This window comes from Neopsephotus bourkii, unplaced genomic scaffold (assembly GCF_033783945.1).
Source record: "Neopsephotus bourkii isolate Nb327-2 ecotype Australia unplaced genomic scaffold, CSIRO-AGI_Nbou_v1 NB_1572, whole genome shotgun sequence".
NCBI lineage: Eukaryota > Metazoa > Chordata > Aves > Psittaciformes > Psittacidae > Neopsephotus > Neopsephotus bourkii.
In genome coordinates this window covers 7,747,668-7,764,240 of record NW_026902048.1, presented here as the reverse complement: position 1 = coordinate 7,764,240, position 16,573 = coordinate 7,747,668, and the positions used below count along the sequence as shown (strand labels likewise).

General features: G+C 39.5%; 1 protein-coding gene and 1 long non-coding RNA gene across 2 annotated transcripts in view; one reads left to right on the top strand and one right to left on the bottom strand.

Moving 5' to 3' along the window:
• The first annotated feature begins 5,822 nt into the window (after positions 1–5,822).
• CTXND1 (cortexin domain containing 1) overlaps positions 5,823–16,573 on the top strand; it is a 34,408-nt gene continuing 23,657 nt past the window's right edge. Inside the window, exon 1 of the mRNA XM_061371380.1 lies at positions 5,823–6,012. The gene's annotated coding sequence lies outside the window, so the exon portion shown is untranslated. The remainder of the gene's footprint in view (positions 6,013–16,573) is intronic.
• The window catches only part of LOC133222030 (uncharacterized), a 35,652-nt gene continuing 29,815 nt past the window's right edge, over positions 10,737–16,573 (bottom strand). The window contains exons 3-4 of the long non-coding RNA XR_009728156.1: positions 12,636–12,702; positions 10,737–10,864 (exon numbers count right to left, since the gene is read on the bottom strand). This is a non-coding gene — a long non-coding RNA (uncharacterized LOC133222030). The remainder of the gene's footprint in view (positions 10,865–12,635; positions 12,703–16,573) is intronic.

Sequence of the window (16,573 nt, the reverse complement as noted above, 5' to 3'; positions counted from 1 at the left end):
AATTCTAATAGTCTAGGTCTGCCCATCTGAAATGAACACAAGAATCTTTCCCAACGCTGTTACTTCAAGATCACTAACCTCCCAGAGTGGGAACCACAGTCATTTGATTCAGTTCCTCTGAGAGACTGAGCCTATCAGTTTCTGCAACACAAGATCCATCTGTTTTCATGAAGGCTCATTAGCTCCCTGCTCAGTGGTCCCAGCCCCATCATACAAGAACTGTGAAGACAGGAAGCAACCCAGTTCTCGCCTGGAGAAACATTCAGCTACGAAGATCACTTGCAGGTGTTATTGTTCAGCATTTGATAGTAGATTCTTTAAAGCATTGCTTGCACAAGACTCCCATTACCCATGTCAGACAGCCTCAGAGAGAATTATGGACCCTCAGAACTGAATTCCTCTCTCATCCCAGCTCCTCTAGATTAAGTCAGATGAATATTAATGGGGCAGCATGGGCACTGCACTTGCCTTTCTCTTTGTAGAAGCTGGCTGCATAAAAGAACCATTTTACTAAATCCTTCATTTGCAGCCAGATTGCTTTCTCTGCTATTGCATTTCTTTTGACCCAGCCTTTTGAATGTTTGACTTGAGCTCTGAAGAGAATAACAATAAAGATGCACAGATAATGAGCTCATCAGATAATATATTTTCCCAAAGACATGGGAGAAAGAGAAGAAAATATTCCTCAGAGGAGCTCATTCAATTTTTGTTCTCTTTGAGGCTTTGGGGAGCTGTCTACATAAAAATAATTTGTTCTATTCCTCTGAATTCTCTATACCAAAATAAGTTTCATAGGTGGAATTAACTCTGTTCAAATACAAGAGGAACTTCATTATCTCTTACCGTTGTGCAATAAATAACTGTCACAGAACAGCAGTAACAGACGAGTCATTCACAGCTCTGATACATGCCATGACTTGTATCAGAGTTGTGAATTCCCAGCCTCTGCCCTTGCACAGTATGTAATAGCTGGAGCTGGAGCTTGTTCACAGCCTCCAGGTCTCACTTTTTCTCTTTTCTTCAGTGTACCCAAGAGGCAGGTAAGCCATTTGCTTCTGAAATGTCACAGCACTCTCCTCAGGTGCTGTTCAGGGCTTTCAGTAGCTCCTGTTTCTTGCCACAACCACTTCAAGTTCTCATCCCCATGGCAAAATCAAAACTGCACCACTGCAATTATCTTTCATCCTATGGTTATCTCGTCAAGTCAAAACCACCTCCTAAATGAACACATAAGCCTTCAGAGCTTAGCATCAGTCAGTTCCCCCCCAAAAAAATCCAGTGGCAAGATCCAAACGCAAAATGTATTTGGAGAAAAAAACATTCTCTGATCTCATGGACAATCAGGGCTGTCTGCATACTTTTCAGTTCACATCATCTCCCTTCCTCAGTAACACTCTGCTCTTCTTTCCCTCATGCTGAAATATAAAACCATAGCTTCCCACAGCTCCACAGCACATGCTTTCAGAGCACATGTCTTTGCCAAACTGAAGGACTTCTAGGGCTGTGCCTGCCTTTTCATCAGCTGGCAAGGGCCTAGTGCATTCATTTTTGGGGCACAGGGACTACAAGTTTTGTAAGATAATCTTGAGTATTCCGTTAGACCCAGTTCAAGTTTCATGATTCCATTTTCATGTTTTACTGGGGACATACCTAGATTTCCCTATGTGACATCCTTGACCTGAGAGAGAGCAATCATGTAGGAAAGGTAACGAGAATTGAAGTCATGGCTTTAACTGGAAAACATTAGAGATGAAAAGTGGTGGGTTAAACAACTCATTTGTAGCAAGTCAGTCAGAATAACAGCACTGACAATAGCAAAAGAAGAAAAGCTGAAACAGAGTACAGAAGAGTGTGCAACCTGCTAATTTAAGGGGAAAATATAAGGTAATTAAGATATTGATCCCCACAGCTAATTGCGCCATGAAATTAGAAAACATGTCTCTAATTCAAGTGAGATGATTTTCTGACTAAATACTCTGTTCCTTTTGCTTGTCATCCCCACAACCTGTAGTATCTCAAATGGAATAGGATTAAATCTGTTTAAAAAAGATTTGGGAATGTCCTCCCAGAAGGCACAGGCATGATTCCTGTGCATTCACTTTTACAGGGTCTGCCTATGGAGGCATATTCAGGAAAAATCATCCTAAAACAGTAAAGATGTGTATTTAAAGCAGTTTTATGTTTGTGCTGAAAATTGAAGTGTTCATCATTCAATTTAGGTTAAATTATTCTGGAATAAGATTAAATGCAGTTTAACTGTGATAAGTTTCATTCAGCATGTACACAAATCTGATCTCACACATCAAAGTATTACTGTCCTAACCCTTAATGTACAAATATCTAGTTTCTATAATCACTTTTCTTCTAGGACACAACATCACTCAGATTTTCTACTAATTGTTATCATGAGATGAGGTGTAGTGAGGAAGCCCTTTTTCCAGTGCTCTGTTCCTGTGGGTTGCAATGAGCAACTGACCACAAAGCCAGCTGAAAGACGATGAAGCAGGAGAGCATTTCAAATTTGAACTACATAATTTATTTAAATAACTAAGGAAAAATGATGCTCTTTTGCCCAACTCTATGGAAGGGGGCACAGAAAGAACATCCTTGGCTTTTTATAAGCTTAAGCTGTGCTCTCTGAATTCTCTGAAGGCTCCAAATGACTTGAGCAGGCCTTGCTCAATCTTTTCCTCCCAATTTTTCTATCCCCATTTGAAATAGGAGCAGCAGGGTGATCTTCCACTTGTGCAAACACTGGGCTCCAGCTCAGCTGCCCCTTGGACAGGCTATGCTCTTCCCCTTGCTGTACAATAGCTACTACAAGTTATCCCAGGCTATTGCTGGGGCTCTTAAATTCAGCCAATAAACCTGTCCTTACTGTAATACAAAGGAATTCAATAAAGGCATATCCAGGCTGCTCCCAAACTCTTTTAAGCTTATGGAGTCTGTTGACACAACTATATCATTACTATATAAATCCTTATATATTTATGACAAACAAATGAGTTTGCAATAAACAAATTCATACATGAACAATTTTACTTTTTTCACAAACACTCTGCACTATATGTCTCTCTTCAAAATTACACATCCAGAGTCGATTATGAGCCCTTTAATGTGTCCCTAGCAGGAAGGTTAAAATTCAGTTCTCTTTAATTGCAGTTTGCAAATATAATATACTTTCCAGCTGGCTTGGAAAAGCTCTTCAGTTAAATCATCTTGTGCAACACTGCAGCTTAGTCGCTGGTACCTCCCTACACAACAACAAACTGACAACCCCACACTTCCAGGGTATTTATTGGTCTGTTCCTTAAATGTGATAGTTATTTTACAACTTATTTATTTTCCATTGAAATGACTGCATAGAGAGTTTGGGGTTCAAGTTTTTTTTGAGTGGGGAGTGCAACTCTGCTTCTTTAATATAAAATGCCTTCTAAAGGCTTGGAATCAATGCTGCCATCCTTTCTGCCTATTCCTGGTAAATCAGTTGCTTGGTTCTTTTTGTTTTCAGGGTTTAAAATACTGTTACTTGCAGAAAGTAAAGTGATGTGCTAGCATAGCAGAGCTTGCTGTGTTATTGAACTGAGGCAAGGAGCCCAGAAAACTAGAGGAAAATGATCCATTGAAATCTATAATTCTTCCCTCTGACCTCACCCCAGCTCCAGAACATGAGATTATTATGCCTGTTAGAATAACTACTTATCTGCTCATAGCCAGGGCTGGGGTCTACTGGAATGTTAAAAAGGTCCACACCTAATTACTGTGCTGACTCAATTATTTTTGTCCAACTCACACTTCAAAGAAATCCATTATAGCTTATCCCCCAACCGAGGAGAGTAAATGGACTTACTGGAAGGATCAATATACTCCAAAAGGGTGAACGAGGAATAAAGAGGAGAATATGAATGCCTTTCTATAGGGTCCTGTAAAAGTTGGTATCCTTCAGGATGAGTTAATTGTTTCTACCACCAACGCTGCAGCTCCCAAATCCAGCCAGGCTTTCCTGCTTTCCTCCCAGTAAGATTATCACATGGCAATCCTGGTTGTTACACATCTGCACCATTTTGTCTGATCTTCACTGGATACTCCTTGGGCCAGGGACTGTGTCCGCTCTGCATTTTGAAAGTTGACGCACGCCTCATACATAAATTCTATATACAACAAACTTAAAATTCAAGGCACCTTTGTTAGTTCTTATTTTCTATGACTCAACAAATTTGTTACCTTGAGGTGCTAAACACAGCTGTGAGCAGAAGAGAGAAGAAAAAGGCCAGATTGTCTCCTACAGCAGTGTTTTCTCATTTCAAAGAGACCCACTGACACTGACACCAATATATTATGAGCTGGTTTTCCCTCTTGTCTGAGATGTATTTCTGTGCAAGTGCAAACCAGCACCCTTCCAACAACATCTGTCAGCCAGTCTGAGTATCTTTGGCATTTTCACAGGCGAAAAGCACTGAAAACGATAGGTATGGTACCACTGATGCTGAGGTGCATTGTAGAAAGCTGCATTGATATGGAAATTCCAGAAAAAGCCAAAGCCCAGCTAATAAAACACTTTCCAAAGGAAGAATGTGACGTGCTCTTTCTAGGTGCCTGTCCTTGACTGCCCTTTTTCTAAAGGATCCAATTAATATTCCTGCAATATTTATTAGGCACGCTCTTTCAGTGGCTGGGATTTCCCCGTGCTATCTGGAAGGATAATCAGCCCCTGGGAATTTCAAAGCCATTACTAAGAGGGTTAAAGCCTCCCTCCTCTTGCTGCTACCACTGTTTCCATGAGGTCTTAACACTCCCATCAGTGGCAGAGAAAATCTCCCCTACCCAAGAGCTCTAGGGTGGATGAGTGAATCAACACCTTACACAATGCTTAGTTTTAGGAAATCTGAATGATTGCTGTGCTATCTGTCTGGGGCACCTGTGTGAAAAAAGCATCACATTTTTACCTGCAGGACTGCAATGTATTGGTTTTCACATATTTACGACACACATTAGACACTATTAGCACTGGCAGGTCTCCGGAGGCCTGGGTGATAGGTAAGCACAGAACCAGAATGGGTCTTTCTTCCTGGGAATCCCTTGAAGGTCAGGTCTGGCTTCACAAATCTGCTCATCTGTACGCCTCACTCAGGCTGGTTATAAGGAAAGCAAGTGAACTCCCTCACATCTTCCCAAAGGGACAGACAAACATGTCACCATAGTCAAAAGATTAGGATCCCTAATGAGGAATTATTTACTGTGGCTCTTGCTCTTTCTGTGTCTTTATTACTAGTGCTTGCTATTTCTAACCGTGTAAACATACTGTAGGACCAGTCCCCCCACCATACAGTGACAGACACTACAGACAACAGACAAGGGCAACAGTCCATCCTTCAGGACTGGAACAGTGCTTGGAGCATTTTAAATCTGGGATGTTAATCCATGAAGTTTTAGGCTGCTGCTTATTGACTGTACCCTTGTGTAAGGAGGGCTCGTACAGTATGTTTTAGAGCTAGGAAACCCCTCCCCTTCATTTGCACTTGTGAAAATTAGAAGATTAAGTTCAATTGCAAGAGTTTGTCCCTCAACATTTAAAAGTGCATTGGCTTGAATTTGTAAACTCAAGTTCTCTCTGAAACATAAAAAATAGGTTTTGGCTGCAAATTTGACTGCAAGTTACAGAGTACAACAACTTGCACTATAAAAACTGTGAGGCAGGATAAAGGCATTGCCTTTAAAATGCCATGAAAGCACAGAGGCTTTCGGCAGAACACCTTATCTGCTCTCAAAAGCTCTGACTCTTCATCCTTTCATTATGAAGACCCAAGGGATTGCTTACTTAGCATACACCAGAGGCAATGGATAGGGTGAGCAGTCACTGCAGCCAGAAAACCTCAGTACAGAGCGCAGGCAATTACCCTCCACATGCAGAGACTTTGGAGCTGAACTGTGCTGAACAGAGAACCCTCCAGCTGAGAGAGCCATGTGTGCCCGGGAAGAGCAGCCACTTTCACTCCACTGAAAAGCAATGCAGTAAGTGACTTGGCTATTGCAGCAGGCGCCGGCTCCCTGGGTTAATCAGGAGCTGAAGCCTTGCAGCTTTTGCTGGGAGAGACACAACCTCTAGTCTGGGAGGAGCATCAGAGCATGGGTTATTTCTGTTGTTGTTGTTTCTAAATCAGGTGAAGGAATGGAGCTGATATGCAGTGACACTAACTGTCTCGTTTTGCATCGTGTGGCTGTGTGTATTGCAGGGGAGTGCTTGCTGTACGGTCCTGTGCTGAACTAGTGCTGTTAGGTTTGTAGCTTTTTTCTATGGTCATATTTGACAGTGCTTAAACAGAGGTGGTGCTTAATAACTTAATGTCAGTGTTCATTTGTGTGCTTGTTCTTAATTATACAACATGCTTCCCAAGCTTGGGTGCAAGCTATTTTCTGTACTATTACTCTAATGCTGGATTTACAGGGTCTGTGCCTTTGGATAGTGATAAACTGTACATTGCAACTATGTGAATGAGTGTCTTTATAATGAATAATCCATTCATGTGACTGGCAGATATGGCTCATTTCTAGTTTGAGGTAAATTCTTCCATGTGGTCTGAAACTGCAGATGCTTTTTTTGTGGATAAATGTTTATAAGCTGTATTTACCATAGCATAGCAGTGGTTTTCATCAGACTCAAATGTTCTCTTTCTGTACTCTGCAGTAGCAGCTTTCTATTTGTATTGGGCAGGAGAGGAAAAGCATGATTTAAAGTTTGGTTCATAAGAGGGATTTTTACGTAGTCTGAAAGTGTTTCAAAATTACAGTTTGGGCAATAATTGCAGGTGTTTGGAAGAAACTGTGCAGCATTTAAAGCAAATTTGACTATGCAGTTTTTGCTTTGTTAATTTAGGGACTAATATTAAGCTGCATTTCTCTGGTTTCTTGATACAGCTTGCTCAGTGACTTATGAGGCTCTGGCTTTAAAAACCAGCCTGTCTTAAGAATAACTGCCATTTTGGGCTTCAGGCGTGTTTAACTCTGTAAGGCAATGCATGATAAACGTGTAAGAGAGCAGTGCATGCAAGTGACAAAAGTTAGGGATTCTTTTCTTGCTGTTCAGTCAAATGTCAATATTAAATAGCCATTGATCTCTCATAAAGGAGCACTAATGGAAGCAGTCTTTAATTTTCCAACTCAATTTTTCTTTGAAAGTTGGGGTTTATTTAGTTACTGTAAACTACTGGGAAACATATAGGAAGTATTTACATAGTGAACAGAAGATTTCCTCTTTATCTGTCATTTCAGTTTCGAGCAAAATTTGTGGTGTCACTTTATTAGAAGGGATAATTCTCAGAAATAAGACAACTGAAGTTTAGTTTCTGCTGAAAGAGTTTTTGCAGAGGTGCTACTGAAGATGCAACATGCTAAAGATATAATGTTTAGTCCTAGCACAGCTAATGACACTGAGAAACACCCTGGAAATTATTGCATTTTTCCACTCATGGCAACATGGGTGTCTTAGAGACTTTTCTCCTTCAGGTTGATAGGTGCTGATAAGAGCTATTTCCTCTCACACTGCAGTCAAGAGAATTTTCTCTTTTTTGCCTTGTGACATATGGTGTTACTGAGTTGCAGTCATTAAGATAATGAGAAATTAATAAGTTTTAATTATTCTTCATTAGCCCTACAACTTTGAAAATAGACAAATCTATGAGGAGCGTGAATTGCACCTGACTCTGATCTGCTCCCCTCTTGTCCTCTATCCTGATTTCTCGCTTTCTGTTAATGTAGGTGTTCTAGTTGCTCTCATTTGAGGACCTGAGCCTAAGATCAGTGCGATTTTTCCAGTAAGAGGTGATGATCAGTGTGCATGTCATCTGTCCCCGTTAACTCCATCTAGACATCCAGCAAAGCCAATAATGAATTTGAAATATAGGAGGATTTATGATAAGATATCTCTGAATGAGCATTATAAACCTAGTATTGATTTATCTATCATGAGGAAATAGCAGGGATTTCACACAATGTACTCAGAACATGTAGTTTTGGTGACATTATCAACAGACTTTTCAGGTGAAGTAATTGGTGTCATTTAACAAGCTACTGTTTTGAAATTATTTTCTCTGAGGAACAAAACAGTGGGAGGAAAAGAAGCCAAATAATAGTTGATGTTGGAAAGATACCACATTCATAACAAGAATCCTAAGATGAAAAGAGAGATTAGAGCTGCATTTATGCCTTCTTGCAATTTTGAGTCTCTAATCAAAATGTGTTTCCTGAACTGGAACCTTGAAATTATTTGCCATGTATTATTGTTCATGTCAAGTTTAAAATTGAGAACATTAAGTATAAAATCCAATTTCTCAGCAGTCTAAAATAAGCATATTTGTAAACAAATGTTTTCACTCCTTTATCCTGCCTTTTAAGTAATCCTGGCAGGAGCCTTGCATCATAAGTCAAGTTCATTTTATTGCACTGCCATCTTAGGTACGCGCAAAAGGAAGTTTACCAGTTTTATCCTACATCACCAGTAATGAGTTGCAAGTCAATTTAATTAATAGTAGTTGCTCAACATAGCTAAACTACTTTAATTCCCATCACTAGATCTCTACCACTTTTTCACTTGTAGAAGGACTGACATTTCCTTACAATGTGAAGTATGACTGCACTATCTTGTCATTTAAGTCCCAGAGACAAAACTTCCAGCACAAAACTGTATGAAAGAACATAAGGCATATGGATAAACATGGTCCATGGTTTCAAAGCACAGTGAAAATATGTGTCATAGTTGCATCAGGAACCAGTTGTGCAGAAAATGTTGTGTTAAAAGATACAGCATTCAACATGTTCTCAAATAGAGAAGCTTAGCTGAATCCATATAAAAATATTTTTGTACCATGTTTTGTAAAGCTGCTGTGTTTATAAAGAAAAATACCTTAGAGCTAGTGACGTCCAAAACATGCCACATACGTAGCCAGTACTACCTTTATGAGTAGAAAAGAAAGGTTATTTTCTTCCTTTCCTGTTATTCAAGGGTAGACTTTCTGATGTTGTCATCTACTTAAATATGCTGCATAATAATTATTTTATTCATATGTATGAAAGCAGGTCTCTTAGAATCATCATTATGCTTATCTGCTGTGAGCATCAAGATTGAAATTAATTGGGATTTTCAGTTATATTAGACAATCAATTTTCAACAACAAAATGGATATGCTATTATTTGCTATTATCACTTATTACCAAGGGCAATTGCTTAATACTCTGTAATAGGTACAGTTCAGTGTACACACTTTGCCACAGTGACTCACTCCTAACAAAAGCCCCAGAACCTACTGTCTGTAGAGCAGCAGTGCAGTAATATTCAAGGAGGATTAAAGGACTAAGATTGAGTACTTCAAGGAGGATTAAAGGACTTTGACTGAGTACTACTGCCTGAGCTGTTGTTTTAAGCAGAGGCAAAAATAATGCACTTGCCTTTCCCACATGCTGTCCAAAAGGTAGAGCTACACACCAAAAACCATCCAGAATCAGAAAGATCATGCTCTACATTTTCCAAAGCACCTTCAAAGTGCACCTGTAAGGCAGGCTGACCTTCAGAAGATGCAGAAGAACTGATGCATGATTCCTCCACCTTCTGTATCTGTTCCCTAAAGCTTTTTTGGGATTTTTTCACCTTTTTTTGGGGTTTTGCAGATTAATTGAATATACTGAACTTTAAAATAAGGCTGTGAAAGTATGTATCGTAATAAACTTGATGATCAATGACAGACTGCAAATCAAATATCTGTTTTTCACTTAAACATCTGGAGGAGACTCCAAATGCTGTGTGCTCAGTTCTGAACCTTCATGAGTTAGTTCATGGAATCTTTCACGATCTTTTAATCTCTTTTGAACATAAATACAAGGAAACAGCATGTGAACTTAACAAGGGTTTGCTTGAACAGTGGCTGAAGAGACATTTTCCCAGCATCATTTTAGTATTTAAGTTTCAAATCTATTTCATCTAGCCCTGGTGACACTAAGCCTATGCAGGTCCTACCTACAGATACACTGAATGCATAGCAGCCAGCCAGAGAGATTCCTACACAGGAAGAACATCACATCCCCAGTGTCAGTCAGTACTTTGTTCAGAAGGAAAGATGAGGAAACAAGACAGAAGGTTGCTGAAAACACAGATGCTCACATTTCTTCTACTAGAAATAGAAAAAGGATTTATTCCTTTTTATCACAAATCACAGGTTTTCTCTTATTGCTTTGCTTATGCTTTAAATCAGTGCTGCTGGCTATAAAGAACCACATGCCTTAAGCAAACCTGTATTATCTGGTAGAAAAACCTCCACTTTCTCTCCCTGCCCCATCCAACTGATTTCATGATTACTCAAGAATTTGCTGCATCACACATTAATTTTGTTACAAACTGTTCCAGAGCATCTGATGCCACCCGTTCAATTTCTGTTTCCATTCATTTGAACATTCCATTGTTCAAATTCAAGCTTCTACTCACTCTGACAGCATCACCAATATATCTATAACTTCTTACCAAATAATACCAAATAACTCTGTCGCACAATAAGTTATAAAATTGTTCTGGATTTTCATTAGCTGAGTTTAAAATTCAGCCCTCAGTCTGAGCATAATTCAGCTATAATAATAGATATTTTTTTTCTACCTCACTTGGTGGCACTTACTGTTGTCACAAGTCATTTTGAGATCCTCATGCTTTCTTTAGGGGGGAAATCAGGGGAAGGAACACCTCATAACAATACATCAGAGTGGCTGAGCAGCACTTGCTCACTTTCAGCAGTGATTTTCAAAAAGCCTGGTGGGAGCCATAGGCCTGAAGCCTCATCAGAGACAATGAAAAGCAGTGGGACTGAAGAGAAGAGGAAGTGTTAGCCTGCAAAACAGAAGGAGCCAATATTTGTCATCAAGACCTTATCAGGAAAGCATCTCCTATTATTAGAAGTCCAAATAACGACAAATCATAACTACTCAAAGTCACGGAGCTTGGATAAACCAAAGCACAAAGAATGAACTCTAAAAATTGTATTCTTTTCGTCTTTCATTTTTGGGGATTCTTTAGGATTCGTGCTTCGAAAGTCTCATCTACAAGCATGTGAGATTATTTTATAAAAAGGAGTTTGAGACCTTGCATGGTAATCTCACCAGAGTTTCAAAAGCCTCACTGCATATACTGCATATGCAAGCTTAATAGTTAGATAACCTCTCTATTTAAAAGCACAAGTTTACAAAACACTGCTTTTCTTTTTGTTACAATTTGCCATGCCTGGAGTGTTTCCCAGGCAGAGAAACAGAAGGATTTTCTACTGTCTGCATCAGCAAACTACCAGAAAACCCTGTTTTCTGGATTGTATTCTCCTCCTGAGTTTACTAAATCATCGCTGCGGTTTTGCAGGTTACAAAAGGCAGCCAGGAAAGAAACACTTGGGTAAAGCTGATCCAAACCTTGCTCAATTGCAAAAGTGTTCAGACAGATCTCTTCCGTCTCTTTTCATGTGCTGTACTTGGTCAGCACTCTGAGAATGAGTAGCATCATGCTCTTTCCCACCATTACAGCGTTTACAGTTCTCATCTTCTTGTTCAGTACGGATATTTTCTGGAAAGAAGCAGATTCTCCTGTTCAGAACACACCTGCTGTCACTTCAGATAATTTTCCTTCTGCCAGATCTTAGTAATGAGTTCTTTTAAGAGTTGCCTGAAGAATGGGAACAGGTTGGTAATAGCAAGTAAAAAGAAAAAAACCGAATCCATAATTGCATCTGTAAAGGAGTTTTTCCCCAGCTGCCTTCTGCTTTGAGTCTTGTTCCCAAATCTGTGGAAGGCAGTGAATAGACTTCCACTGACTTTGGATCAGAACCTAAAAGGTTTTTGTGAAAGGTATATTGAGAATATTTTCGGAATCTACAGCCACTTGCATTTGTGAAAGTTACCCTGTTTATGACCAAAATAAAGAAAGAAGCACAAGAGATCATGACCTTGCAAACACACACCTTTGTGAGCAACCCTCTCCTGAACAAATAGCCAGCCTTTCATCTGAGGCTTTATTTGCCTAAGTCCTTGCACATACATTAAAGATTTATAACGGGACTGTTATAGACAATGAAGTTATGGGCCATCCTGTTGTTTTCTAATAGTGGCTTGATTTAAATTATGTGTGGAACAAAGGAAATAATATTTTAAAAGAGGAATGAAAGCACAATGCAAGCAGAAATGAAATTCGGTTACAGATGGAATTTAAGTAGATGGAATAAATTTTCTTATGAAGAAATACTGTGCCTAGGGAGCATGCGTTGTCTAGCACTCCATAGCCTGGGATTTGATTTAAAGTGCCCTTTATATATCCTTAAATCTCAAAATATAGCCCACTGGAGAAAAACAGCAAGGGGATGGGTTTTTGGTTTTGTTTTGGGGTTTTCTTAAGCATTTACTTCATATAATCCTCACTGCACCAAGATTTAGGTAAGGAATAAAAAGTGCATACAAGCAAAGCAGTATCTCTGAAAAAAACAAAACCAAACAATCCCAATGAAATCAATATTTGGGAAGGAAATGGAAGCAGCTTCTGTTCCAAGGGAAAGTTTCCTTAAACAGTATTTAGTACTAAAGTATATATTGTCCTTAATGGAAGAGAAAAAGCAATGTGTCACCTGAATGGGTCCCAGCTGGATACACCTGTCTCTCTTTATGAAAGCAGCTGAACATTTCAGCAAGGACCTAAGGGAAAGGGCACATTTATACACTGCTTCATTTCAAGCTTACTGGACAAGACTCATACAACAGTCACAGGAATAGCTGATATTAGTATTTGTTTCCAAAACCATCCTGTGATACCATGACAAAAGATACTCTTTAGCTGTTAGGAAGCGTGATCCATGCAGAATCCATTACTATTCATAAGAGCAATAGGCTGAGTAAAATACAAAGAGGGCATTTTATATGTAATGGCATACATGTACACACACAGAGGCAAACCTTAGGGTTCATCTTTGGAGTTTCCACCAGCTGTACATTAAAAGGGCTGCTAAGAAGGACTTGAGAACCACCAGAGCCCACAAGCACCACTACATTTTTGTAGCCTTTATCCACAGGATGAAATAAATACACTATACACTCAAAGCCTTTCTATTATTTTTTTGTAATACTCCTTTACAGATATACCATCTTCCTTCCTTAAGCTTGCAGGCCTGAAGAAATAGCACCTTATGAGTGCTGCTCCCTACCCCTGCCTATGGAGGAGGGAAGCACAGATTAAATACAGCAGAAGTTGAGCTAAAACATGCAATCTAAGTCAGCAGAACAGCTTTCCTTTGGTTCCCCACAGCTAGGATCTTGTTCTAAAAGTGATGTTTTCAGGTGGTATTTCATCAAGCAGTCACTTGTTCATAAGAAAACACCTGAACTGACTGCTAGGCTTCTTTTTCTTTTGGCTATTGCTAAAATATAAATGTACTGAGCACAGAACAAACTCTTCTATGGTGTTTCCCTAGGTTTTAAATGTCTGGACTTGATGGATGTGTAGTACTTGAAACTTATCAGCCTACCCATCACTTCCAAATATGATGAATCAGTCTCACCATTTATTTACAATAGAGATACCACTGCTATCATAGCAATCCAGTGCCACAGATTCAAAATTGAAGTGCATATGTAACACACTGCTCTCAAAACCATTTACACATGCTCCAGTGACTTCACTGGGCAGTTTGGTAACAGACCTCATTGAATTGTTCCCAGTTGAAATTCACAGAAGTTACAGTTTAAATGCAAAAGACGGGCTTTATAAGGGAACCACAGGAGAGGGGCAATCAACCTATGCTGAGCTTTTTTAGGAAGTCTATGATTTAGTCATTTATTCTTATTTGATTTTCCGAGATAGAATAAGAGCTCATAGGCAGTCTATTACTCTGTCTCAGCTGATAAGAGGTAACTTCTAAAGATACATTGCCTCAGTTGCTTCTTGTCTGGAAAACCCTACCATATGGGAAGTAATATTGTAATAAGGAGTTTTCTACCCTATCTGCAGTTATTGCCATGTTATGTTTTATGTGATGGTGATAACTGAAAACCATCAACATGAACTTTGCTAGAAATAGCTCTAAGACACTTTTGAAATACACAGTTTCAGGTGACTGAGGTAAAGAGAAACTTCTAATCTCCAGGAAACATGAGCCTTTCTAGAGCACTTCAGAGCCTTGGCCAACTGGAAGCAAATGCTATAGGAAACTGCTGTAGAGTCCATTTGGAAGCTGACTTTAGCACAGGGGTTGAAAGAAATTAACTTGGCATCTAAGAGGAGGTTTTGTGGAGTCAACGCTTTCTAAGCAGAGGACAGAGAGATTTGGCAGGGTTGGTGCATACATTATTGACATTATGTCACAGAAGGGTAGTCCCAGATCTAACTCTGACAGTGCTGAACTTGCAGCACTCTTGAAGCCCACCCTTCTCAGATGTATGACTTAAGTAACACTATGTGGCTTAGACCAAAGGTTCTGTGTGGGTAGGTGGGTCTTAGAGGGTCAACAAACACACACATGCAAAAAGCCTCCCACCATTTGTGCACTAACCTGTGATTTCTGCATTCCCTACTACCCACCCGCCAAAGATAAAACTTTTATGTGGATAGCTGTCAGAAAACTAGCATAGGAGTGTTGAGAAGGAAACAGTTATGCCTGCTTTAGGTTGTTTGAACTGAAACACTTCTTTAAAGGAATCATTTGCGATAGAAATCAATGACTGGTTGGCATAATTCTCAGAACATTGCCTTGGAACACTGAAGTACACAAAAGCTTTGCTGATGTTTTGCCCACAGTTCAGGAGAATTTTCCAGGTGATTTTCCATCTCACAGCAAAACCAATTTAATTTTCTTCTTTATATGTAGACATCTATTTATCTTAAGCAAGTATCTGCAAAACAGTGATGTCTACAGCAGTTTTTAAAATTAATAGCGGAGAAAGAAGTAACACTGGCACTTTTAGCCAAATTTTATCTGTTGAATTTTGTAAGAATGGGATACTCTGTATAAACAAAACCTTGCTTCCTTAATTGTGTAGGGATCAGAACTGTTGTCTTTAGCTTTCTTTTCTCCTGACAATTTGTTCCTGTAATCTCCTTATGCTCCTATATTAAAACCTTTGGATAAATTGAGACCTTGCTTAACTGACAAGTTAAGCTAGACATTAATGAACATAGCAGAAGGCAATGGAGCAAGTCACCCCACAAAGAAATTAAAGCAATCACCAGTGGGAATCTGTACTACCTCACCTACTACATTTTATTTCATTTTAAACAGAAATGTCTTGTGATGCCTTCTACCTTCCTCTATTTACAAGTTACATCTGCTTATACTGAGTTTGTGATATGTAGAACAGTTTACACCATGGTTAGGTCTGTTCTAAGGAGATCTGTGAAATTTAACAGTGGCAAGCATGTGAACTGCATGACTGGAGGACACAGAGTTAGTGCACACAGAGCGTAGTCAAATAGCAAGGCAGAGATTTGAGATAAGCCGAGAGACCTTGTTTTGAAACATGTAGGATTCCTCAAAATGGCTCAGCTGAAAGCATCTTTTCAAGTGCAAGGTGGATGGTATCAAAACACCTCATCTGAAAATCCACACTATAGGTAATTCCAGGTAACTCCTCCTCAGGAATGGGGAGACCATTTGCAACGCCAGTGGATTGCAGGTTAGAGCTGAACTGCAGGTAACAGCAGTGGCTGATTTGAAGCACTGACTGGGATATTCTGGGCACTCTCAGATGCTCAGGAAGGAGCAATTCCTGCCACAAGCTCACCTTTGGGGACAGGCAGACAGATAGCTGGTAGAGAAAGGTGTAAATACATTAAATCAGTTTCAGCTACAGGGAAAACAATTTCAGTCACTGATTTTTCATAACAAGTGGGGTGATGCAGTCCGTAGAGCCCAGAGGACTGTATGGATGGGGTATTTCCATTCCAGGGAAGCCAACTATGGAATCATTTCCCAGAGACCAACAGGCAACATGAGTGCCTGATCATCTCAACGAAGTATTGCAGGATTGTTCTCTCCTTATAAGTGATGTTCAGTAAAAATCATTCTCCCATTGCATTACTCATGACAGAACCTCAAGGAAATATTCACAACCCCAAATCACTATTTATCTTAGTCAGAGTTGTGATCCTAGAGAAAGAGAAGCCCTGGGAACCTCTCAAAGGACTTTGCCATTGCTGTTTCTCTAGGTAAAGGTCATGGGCAATAATAAATACAATTATGGCATTTCAGATGTGTTTTCCAAAAGAACCAGGCTTTGCCTCTAAACAAATAATCTTTTTGGGGAAAAAGTCTGTGTTCTTCAAAGAAAGGTTAGAAACATTTATTATTTTGCCTTTTTCTGTGAAAAAAAATCTCTTTTTTTAGTAGACGTCAATCACTAGAGCGGTTTTGTGTAAGTCTCTCAGTGTAGGGCCGGTGTAAGGTGAAAAATGAGCAATTTCAAGTGAAAGTTTCAACACAGTTGAAAAATTTTTGTTCCATTGATAGAGTCTCATTGTAGCACAGCAAAACCCTGGAGCTAAAGCAGTACCACCAAGATGCCCTGTTCTTCAGAG